Source organism: Neopelma chrysocephalum, unplaced genomic scaffold (genome assembly GCF_003984885.1).
Source record: "Neopelma chrysocephalum unplaced genomic scaffold, ASM398488v2 Primary Assembly neopelma1_257, whole genome shotgun sequence".
In the NCBI taxonomy this organism is placed as follows: Eukaryota; Metazoa; Chordata; class Aves; order Passeriformes; family Pipridae; genus Neopelma; species Neopelma chrysocephalum.
The window spans coordinates 45,004-55,134 of NW_020897919.1; the positions used below are offsets into that span (position 1 = coordinate 45,004).

General features: G+C 47.8%; 1 protein-coding gene across 3 annotated transcripts in view; it reads right to left on the minus strand.

Moving 5' to 3' along the window:
* The window catches only part of RIN2 (Ras and Rab interactor 2), a 53,196-nt gene extending 43,364 nt beyond the window's left edge, over window positions 1-9,832 (minus strand). Inside the window, exon 1 of one of the 3 annotated variants that reach the window (XM_027704126.1) lies at window positions 9,536-9,832. The gene's annotated coding sequence lies outside the window, so the exon portion shown is untranslated. Of the gene's footprint in view, window positions 1-8,301; window positions 8,355-9,099; window positions 9,188-9,535 lie in introns of those variants that run through there. The other 2 variants (XM_027704127.1, XM_027704123.1) reach the window with 2 other exon arrangements.
* Window positions 9,833-10,131: the final 299 nt, after the last annotated feature.

Here is a 10,131-nt window from a genome sequence, read left to right on the forward strand (position 1 = left end):
CAGCCTGCCCTGTGTGCCAATCCTGCCCACACCTCAGCCTGCAGTCAGCAGCAGTGTCCTCAGCCCCCCAGCCTGCCCTGTGTGCCAATCCTGCCCACGCCCCACCCTCCAGACAGCGCTGACAGAACCGGCCCAACACCGGGGGGGAGAATTTGAATCACTTTTCCGATGACGTGTGAATCTAAAATAAGACAAATATAAACAGCGTGGCATCGTCTTTACAAGGGAAAGATGTCTTGGGGTTTCAGGAAGCACGTGTGCCCTCTCTGGCCCTGCACAGTCCCATCAAGACAAACAGCACCAGTAGTTAATGCACTCCCAGGATTTAGGAAATCGGTCTCAGATTTGTGAGAACTCTGATGTAAAATTAGTGTGGAAAGCTCTGAACTTTGAGCAAACAATATAATACCATGTACTATTGGAGCTACATATCAGCAGGAGTAAGAAAAGTTCGGATGTGCAGTTTTTTACAGGGACAACCTACTAAACAAACCACAACTATTATTGATCCACCACTGGAAAATGTGTCACACGAGGGTGTCCCATGTAAATACACCAGACAGCAAAGCACTTTGGCCTTACTGGAGAGTCTTCCTTGACCAACCTAGCTGGGATCCAGAGGCAATGAGCAGATAAGCTACTCAGTGTAGAAAGCCTGTATCACTGTTTGTCCTGGCTGTAGGGACAGGCTCGTGATCTGGGTTAGCCCCACTGCAGACTTGCTGCCTCCTCTGTCTGGAATGATTTTGAGGATTTAAACATTCCTCCTGATTCCTCAAAATCATTTCAGATACCTGTACATTTCTCATAATGATCAGGTCTATAAAGAGTTACAAAGAGTGATTGTTTCATAAAATCCACCCACAACTTTTACCAACTATGCTCTGAAATATTAATTATCTTTTTTTTCACACAACTAAAGTACTGCTGATTTGGGGGACTGGGGCGGGGGGCATTACTCATCTTGGAGATGCTTTCTTTTTGAGGGGCAAGGGAGTTCCAAATATTCAAATATTTAGAAGCTACAATTTAGTTTCTAAATATATGTTCACCAAACAAAAGAGAAAAGCCAATCATGACATACAATTCTGATAAAGTGTTTCTTCTCCCACCCTATTTCTTTATGGGAAAAAAAAGTATTAAATGGTGAAAACAAGAAGGCTATGACACACACCAATGAAACCCAGGAAATTCAAAGCTGAAGGCTGTTGAAATATCGGTCTCAAGTTAATTCCACTGCTCTTCCTGTTTTTTATACATTGCCATGGGACTGGCAATGTCAGCCTCAGCCAAGCTTCCTGGTTTGGGTCTCAATCTGGGTAACTTCAAAGTCAACACAGGTCACCCTTCCTGTCCTCATGGTGCTCTTCTTGATGCTCCTCCAGAGGACAATTGTTCCCTCTGACCTCTCCCAGAAACTCTTCCCTCTGATAACCCCATCATCTCCTGTCACTGCTGATTGCAAATTCATCAACAGTGAAAAGGTTACTGCTGCTTTCCCAACCCTCTTCCCTTTTTCCATCAGACTGTCCATCACTAGCTCTCCTCTTACTCTGCTTATCCTGACCAGCCCCAGACTCTCCTACTCCAGCCCACCTCCAATCCTGCAGTGAGCCCCTGGGGATGAAACCTCGTGACTTTTCCAGCTTTCTTGCCTGTACCTGTAAGGTCTCCATCCACCAACCCAATCCTTCTGCTGTTTTTTGGTTTTCACTATTTTCTCCTTCCTACCAAAGCTCTTCTCCTTTTCCGCTCCTTTCTCCCTGGCCATCTGCATAATGATCCTGGACAGACACAAGTATTTTATATTCACAGAATGGTTTAGGTTGGAAGGGGCCCTGAAGATCATCCCATTCCAACTCTCCTGTCCTGGGCAGGGACACCTTCTACTATAAGGTGGACACCGTGCACATTCCAAAACACCTTTGAGATCTGACATTTTACACAGGTTTCAGCAGCCTTTTCATCCCTCCCCTTCTTCCATCTTAAATACATTTGTATTTAAGGAGGTGGACCAAGATCATCACCCCAAAAACTCCCCTATCAGCTTCTTTCCTCGAGTCCCTCAAAAGACCAGGACATATCAGCCCCAAGATAAAGAGGGAGGTACTGATGCCACAGCAAGGAGAAAGGTTTAAAGCCTCTCCCAGGCTAGGAAGAAAGAAGGTCCTCCTTCAGCACTTCTCCTTCTCTAACTTACTTTTGATCCCCCAGCTAACAGGGGATAACATCATCACAGCCAAACTTTGCTTCCTCAGCAGTCAAGACCCATTTGATTCCAACTGCAAAGTTTCTCCTCACTCCCTGGATGAATGAGTTCACAGAAACTCCAGCAGGGGAACTCCTGAAGAAGGAAGCGTGGGCGTTCAGTTCTCCACTGTTAGTTTGCTTGTGTAAACAGTTTGTTTTCTCTCTCCTGGGGCAGTGTGTTTGAAATAAGAGTTTTAGAAGACAGTAAGCCTCATTTGTTGCAGTGGATCCAAGTACTGCCCACAGCAGACCATTCCAAACACACTGGTGGCTCCACAGATTTACTGTATGATACCAACAAAGGTCACACAAAGGGGCTGTTGGTGTCACTTTTTTCTTTCTGATCTGAATCAAATGTGATCAAACCCAGAAAGTAAGGCAGCAGTGAGATGCCAGGATATTTTCTAGGTTTAATTCTTGCTGACACACTGGTACCAAGAGATTCCCATGACTGCCAGCAACAAACATTATCAACCACCGTGTACAGGGAGCTCAGACTAAGGATACCGGGATACACGTTTACTCAGCCCTCTTACAAATGAAAAATAAATTGGTTAACAGCAAATAAATTCCATCAGTCTCGTTCTGCAGATAATAAAGGGAAAGCTGCCAATAGGTGGAAATATTTCTTGGGGTTATATTCCACAGTTTCAAGACGTAACATGGCATTATTTTATTGCTTCTGCACCTGGTGCCAGTTATTTTTATACAGCTTCTTTGTATAAACTCGACAACAACATGGAAAAAAACCCCTTCCAAGTCTATCAGCCACTCTTAAAATAAACACCAACGAGTTCATTACTGTCTTCTGTACCTCAGCTATGATGCATTCCCTGCACAAACACAAACCCATGTCTCTGGAGAGCCACAAATCTCTCGAGTAACTCGACCTCCTTTGACTGAGCTGGGGGAACTCAATTCAGCCCTAAAATTCATTTTTTCAGTCCCGGTCTGCCTTTGTTCTAAAACCACAGCACCAAAAGGCAAATGAAGGAGAAAACAAACATCTTCCACAGTTTGTGGACAGGAATGCTGCCCTGTGTCTCCTCCAACCTGCAAAGCCCTGTCCCAGCCCCTGCTGGAGAGGGCGAACACAAACAGTGCCAACATAGTGCCCAGGCACTCCAGAAACACCACGGGATAAAATCACATTTTTCATACAGACACCAAAAAATGAGCCTGCGCTGTAACGAACCAAATATTTACCTTGACAGACCGTATCTTTCAGGAAAAAATTTGCAATAAAGTGAAACGTTTGAGGGGACGTGCTGCAAAACAGATGCTAAGGATACCTCTGCAGGGAATTCCTGCCAAAAGGGAGGAGCTGTGCATCTATCAGTGCAACAAATGTTAATCAAGGATTTTTATGGAACCACTAAATAGAAAGTCTGAACTATCCAAAGGAAAACCAGTTGCTCGTTTGATGGTGAATCTTCATTTTTTCCTCTGATCAAATAAGCTGAAAATTCCAAGCAATGCAGTTTGCAAATAAATATATACTACATAAATAAAGACCACCAACACAAGTTAGAACTGAGCCTTTCTACCTGACCCTTCAAAGATAATTTTCCAGAATTCCAATTATTTCAAAGCAGTTTACAAAGCAGCAATTCCCAAGTCTAACACATGTTCAGAGGAACACTTTGTGATATGAGTTTTACTGCAACCACTATTTAAGTCAATCAAGTTCAAGCTACAGCAGTAAAACCTTCAGATTTTTTACTCACACCTCCCAAAACTGAATTCTTGTCCACCTCCAGAACAACCATCATTTTCACAGCTGCCTCTAGACAAATGCTGGTAAAACCTAAGCATAGAGCTGTGGCACAGGTGCAGACACGAGTTAAATAACCTGGAGCATCCTGGAGGTTCCCAGACATGCAAACCAGACAGTTATGGCCCTCAGCAAACACACCACAAGAACCCAGGATTCCTTCTCCCAAGCTGCTCAGGGGGTCCAAAGTCTGATTTTCCATCTTGCGTTAACTACCAAGGACACTGTGAGTAAATTATTCTTTTTTAAACCCCTGGTTGTAGCTAAAATAGCTCATTACAACATTTACTGAGGGCTGACATTTCATAGCTGCCAATATCTAACTGCTTTCCCAAGAAATTACAGTCTCAGCAAATTATGCAGCACAAAGTATGCCAAGGCCCCAGCTGGCACGAGGATGAGTGTTTATTTTTGTGATGGTTATGGGTTTGGTTTGTTGTTGCATTTAAAAAAAAAAAAAGAAAGAAAAGAAAATGAAAAAAGATAAATCCAGTTTAAAAACTTCGCTTCCTTGCAAAAAGTGGTGACCAGTTTCCCACAGAAGCAGATCCAAGCAAATGCAATGCACATCACGTGTGAAAGCACAACCAGTAAGGCTTTGGGTTATTCCCATGTTGGAACCATGTTTCAACAAAGTCAGCATCGAGAAGCCCTGGAGTTAATTCCTGGAAAGCACAGATTTGTATTCAGCAAATATAAAGTAGAAGCCAAAGACATTATTTTGGATTAAAAAAAAACAAACACAAAACCGAAAAAAAAGTAAGAGAACCATTTATAAGTCCAAAAAGTTGCTGGTTGTTGTGGGGCTTTTTCTTTTCCCTTACAAGCCACTTGTGAGACCTTGTTTAGAGCACTGTGTTTAGTCCTGGGCATGTGGCCAGATGACATTCACATTCTGGAGCTGGTGGAATGAGGAGGAAGAATAGTTTTAGGCTTTTTTCTTTTGTGGATTTTTTTTTTTTGCAAAAAGCCCCTCAGAATAGAGTTATTTCTGCCTCTAAGATGTATATGTGAAATTGGGAGAGATCTGCTGGATGTAATGGAGCATCAGCAATCTGCAGCTAAAGATCTGTTCTTAGTTTTTCAATACCATACAAAGTGATCCAGTACTTTCAGACTTTTCAGAACTCAGGAAGACAACACCTATTTCTGTGCAAAGCAGGACTTCTTCTCTTCAGAGACGAGTCATGGATAAGACATCTTCCAAGAACATTCTCTTGGAAACCCTGTTCCACGACTGGGAGGAAAAATGCACTTCCCTTGCCTCATCCAACTCTCTTCTATACACAATCTTCACATACCAGAATCCTCTGTGGCACAGCATCGTCACCTGTCTCCTCACACAACACCCAACACAAATGGGCTCACTAATTCCAAATAACATGACAATTACACACCACAAAATACTTATTTCTTGCCACAGGACTGGTGGGACCCCAATAACTTCCTTTTGCTACTTTCACTCCACCATGGCGAGATCTTCATATTTCATGCTGATGGTAAAATCCCTACCAGCTCCAAAGGGAACAGTACAGCACTAATGCTCAGTAATTTTCACCTGAGCTAATTGTTCAGATCAACATTTCCAAAAAACTGGAATGAACCTACTGACACAACGTGACTGCAGCTCCACAATGTCTTTTCCTTTCTGTGTAGTTTCTCTCTGCAGATCTCAAGGCAGAAACATGGCTTTAGCCATCCCGTAAAATTTTCAGTTTTATTTTAAAGAGTTAACCGTGGGCTCTACATACACAGACTCATAAAAACTACAGAGGCAACCAAAAGTTACAAGGATAAAGTTACAAGGTAAGTGTCACCCGGGGCCCAAACCAAAAGCAGGATCAGAGCACTCACACACTTCAGACCCCACAGCCAAGAATGTGAAGCGGCAGCAGCCGCCCCTCCACAAACAAACCCTGTCATGGCTCACAGCAGCTGACACAAAGAACATTCCATGTCCCTGCCAGCTCTTTCCCTTTGTCCTGCTCCAGCTGCAAACGTTCAAGACTCCTAAACAAGCATGGTAAGAACCAGTGCCCCTTAGGAGCGGGTAACCGCAGGTGGTAGAATATGGGGTACCAGCAATGTCCTGCTCTCGATCACAAGCACCATAAATGCCAACAAGGGGATGTGACATCCTTTCCAGCTGCCAGGAACGCGCCCCGTAAGAAGATGTGGGATAACTGTATTGCATTAAGTGTCTTGCTGTAGCATTTTATGTGTGAGGAGTAATCTACTGTCGGTGTTCTGAACTGAGACACACATTGGAAATCAGAGCCTCGTATCCATCTGACTCACGCTACATCACCTCTGTGCTTTGTTACACAATGACCCAATTTAACAAAGGGTTCCAAATATTTAGTTACACTTCCATCCCCTCTTGTGATAGGCACTACTAATTGGATGATAAACAACCCAAACAAAACCAATGGTAACTGGCAAGTCTTGACTCTACTTAGCATTCTCCCCACACAACTCTTTACTAAGGAATTTTAGAGGGATTTTTTGAGACACATCTTGATAAATCTTCAATTGCAGATTAGAGGTACATAAACCTCTCATTCTCGAGCCCTGTGTGGTATGCCAAGTATTTATTAGAGCCACAGGCAAGTCCTGCACCACCACAGAGCCCGCAATACACTTAACCAGAGAACCAGTTTTCCTTACGTTGCTCCACTCAGTGTTTGAAGTCACTATGTCTGGAAGGTATTTTGCTGCTGAGCCCCTTTCTCCTCCTCATACAGAGCCCCTTAGTGATTTTACAGGGGCAATAAGCCCTGTAATGGTTCCATAAGAGGTTAAGAAAAGAACTGAGACCATATCTACTGCATGCAGCACTCCAGCAACCCCCTCCTGCTGAATTACCTTGCTCATCCTCACGATGTGACAGCCACATTAGTACAGAACGGCAGCGCTTTGACTGCTACAGTAACCACACTGTTCTGCCCTTTTTCTCTTGTTTGTTTGAAAGCAGTAAGACCCCTCTGAAAAATTCGGTCACCCTACTGCTCACTCAGTGCCTCAGTAACCACGGCTCAGTAACTTGTTTTACAAACAACTCAAAAATGCCCCCGAGACTTTAGTAAAAGAGCCAGTGGGGCCTCAGAGATGGAGTGAGAGACATCGAGCTGGCTGGGAGCAACAGGGTGACAGAGGGATCCACCAGCCACCCACAAGAGCCCCCCAACACACCTTATCCAGCTGTGCCAGCAGATCCCTGGCCAGCATGGCCTCATCCCACTTCTTCCTGCTCATCTAATCAAATATTCAGATCCCCAGTAAGCAATTAATATTTTTAAAGCTAAAACTAATGACACTTAACATAGATCTGGCCCGAGGAAAGGCAAGAGCTCAGTTCCATGGCTATACTGGCACACTTTTATCACAGCAGAACACAGAGTTACTCACAGAGTCGGTGCAGACACAGCTGAATTGAAGACAGAGCTGCTGCGGAGTGGCAGAGTCACGGCTTGAGTCCTTGCCAGTGCCAGCACTGCCCCATCAGCCTTCCAGCCCACACACACCTCTGCAGGTACCATTAACTCCAGTCTCCAGACAAGCACCTCAGCGGTTACCCCAATCTATCCCTGATGGAGAACGGGCTCCGGCAAGCACAGTCCTGTTCGCCCCCGGGGCTCCTGCCCTTGCAAAAACACCTGGTGGAAATCATGTTTTGCTCACCCCTCATCAACACAGCTGCGCTGGCGAAGGCACAGAAGATATTCCTTACTTAAAAGGGCTTAAGAGCTACACTTTAGGAAAGAAGCAAATAAAACAAACCGGAGGTGAGCAGCCTGGAAGGACGAGAAGACGAACCAAAGCTAACAAAGTACACCTTCTGCTCTTCTCCATCTGCCAAATCGCATCCGCGCGACCCAAAAGAAACTTTTACCGTGACACTTGCAAGGAAACATTTCAGAAGTCACAGCTAGATATACATTGCATCCCCCTCTTCTGGGCCCCGGGAGCCGCCGTTCCAGCCTGCGAGGGGAGCGGGTGCTCGGACCGAGGGCTCCTCGTGGAGCCGGGCTGGACTCCCGACACCGTGACCCCGGAGGGGACAGGGAGGTGGCGGGACGCACACGAGCAGGGTCCCGCGGGGGCCGGGAGCGGCGGCTGCGGCCGGGCTGGAGGGTGACGCTGCCCCGCGGGCTCCTCAGGGCCCGGCCCGGCCGCTCCCGCGGCGCTTTCGCGGGGGCGTTTTCGGCCCCCGCGCCTCACCCCCGCCCCGCAGCCCAGCCCAGCCCAGCAGCCCAGCCCAGCCCAGCTCACCTCACCTCCCGGCCGGCGGCGGCAGCGCTGTCCGGAGCCGGCCCGGCCGCCCGGGGAAGCGCCGCCGCTCCGCTCCGCTCCCCGACCGGCTGCCCCGGGCCGGGCCTGCGCCTGCGCCGCGCCCGCACCGCCCTCCCACACACGGGGGCGGGACCGGGACCGCGACCGCGGCCGCACGGGCCGGGGCAGGGCCGGGACCGGGGCAGAGCCAGGGCACCCCGCGGCGAGAGCAGGCCCAGCTCACGGCCCCTCAGCTCAGGAAGGATATTGAGGTCCTGGAGCAGGTCCAGAGGAGGGCAACGAGGCTGGGGAAGGGACTGGAGCACAATTCCCATGAGGAGAGGCTGAGGGAGCTGGGGCTGTTCAGCCTGGAGAAGAGGAGGCTCAGGGGAGACCTCCTCACTCTCTACAACTCCCTGACAGGACGGGGGAGCCAGGGGGGGGTTGGTCTCTTCTCCCAGGCAACTCTCAGCAAGACAAGAGGGCTCAGGGTCTGCAGCTGTGCCAGGGGAGGTTTAGGTTGGAGATTAGAAAGAATTTCTTTCCAGAGAGGGTGATCAGCCATTGGAATGGGCTGCCCAGGGAAGGGGTGGATTCTCCGTCCCTGGAGGTTTTTAGGATGAGACTGGATGTGGCATCAGTGCCATGGGCTGGGAACCACGGCGGGGTTGGATCAAGGGTTGGACTTGATGATCTCGGAGGTCCCTTCCAACCCAGCTGATTCTGTGATTGTATGATTCTACGGCCAGCAGGACAGCACCGGGGTGGCTCCGCCACCATGGGCCCCGTCCCAGCACGGTTACCTGCTCAGGGGCCAGGGTCTCCTTCCCACAGAGCACTCCCCGTCACCAGGATCCATCCCACAGGCTCGGTTCACCGGCTTGGGCCAAGGAGCTGGATAAGATAAATCACAGCATCGATGCCGTTATAATGTGCATTTTCCAAAGCTCGTTCCAGGATCCCTGCACTTCAGTGCTTCACAAGCTTATTAGAATTATTTCAGTGCAAGTTATTTAAGTAACAAAACAATGAGAACAACATTTCCCTTCCATTCTGGCAGCTGCCTCCTCTGTAAATAGAGTGCCCATTAAAAATGCCAGTGACCACAGCGAGGGGGCAGGTGCTGTGCCAAGCCTGGTTAGGAACACATTCAAAGACATGCAGCAGTAGAAAAGTCTGCTTAAAGGGGGTATAAGCAATTCCAAGATCCAGACCATTAAAATGAAAGTGGATACTTACCTAGGGTTGAGGAAGCAGGATGAAGGAATGGCGTCTTTTTTCCAAGAAGGGGATTCTTATATTAATCCACAGCCTCCATGAAAGTTGCCATTAATCTTGAGGCCTAACAGACCTGGTCGGCCAGGCTGAGCAGCTTCTGTTGCTGCAGCTTTCATGCAATCCATAGCTGCCTTTTGACACGAAGGTGGGAAACTTTTCTGGCATGAGCTGGAGGCAGCCAAAGCAATCCTGCTTGCCAGTTGTGACAGCAGTGGTGAGTTCTGCAAGCTGTCTCCAGGGTCTCTGAAACGTGCTCCACCTGCGTAAATACCACACAGAACTGTGACATTACAGTGCATTCATCACAAGCTGTGTCATGACTGACTCTTCAGTCCTCTGGAAGCTGCTGGTTTTCATTCAGGCAGCCTAGAAGATGGTACTGAAGTCCAGCTTTGCAGTGCCTGGCTTGGCAGAGCTATCAGAGCTCTTGGCCACCCTTACAGGGAGGAGGGGAGCCACTGCTGCCCCCCAAAAGCATTTAAGAGCAGTTGACTGAGGTGCCTGCCAGCCATAGAGCAAAACAAGAGCAAACAAGGCAGTAAACAAGAGGCAGGTTA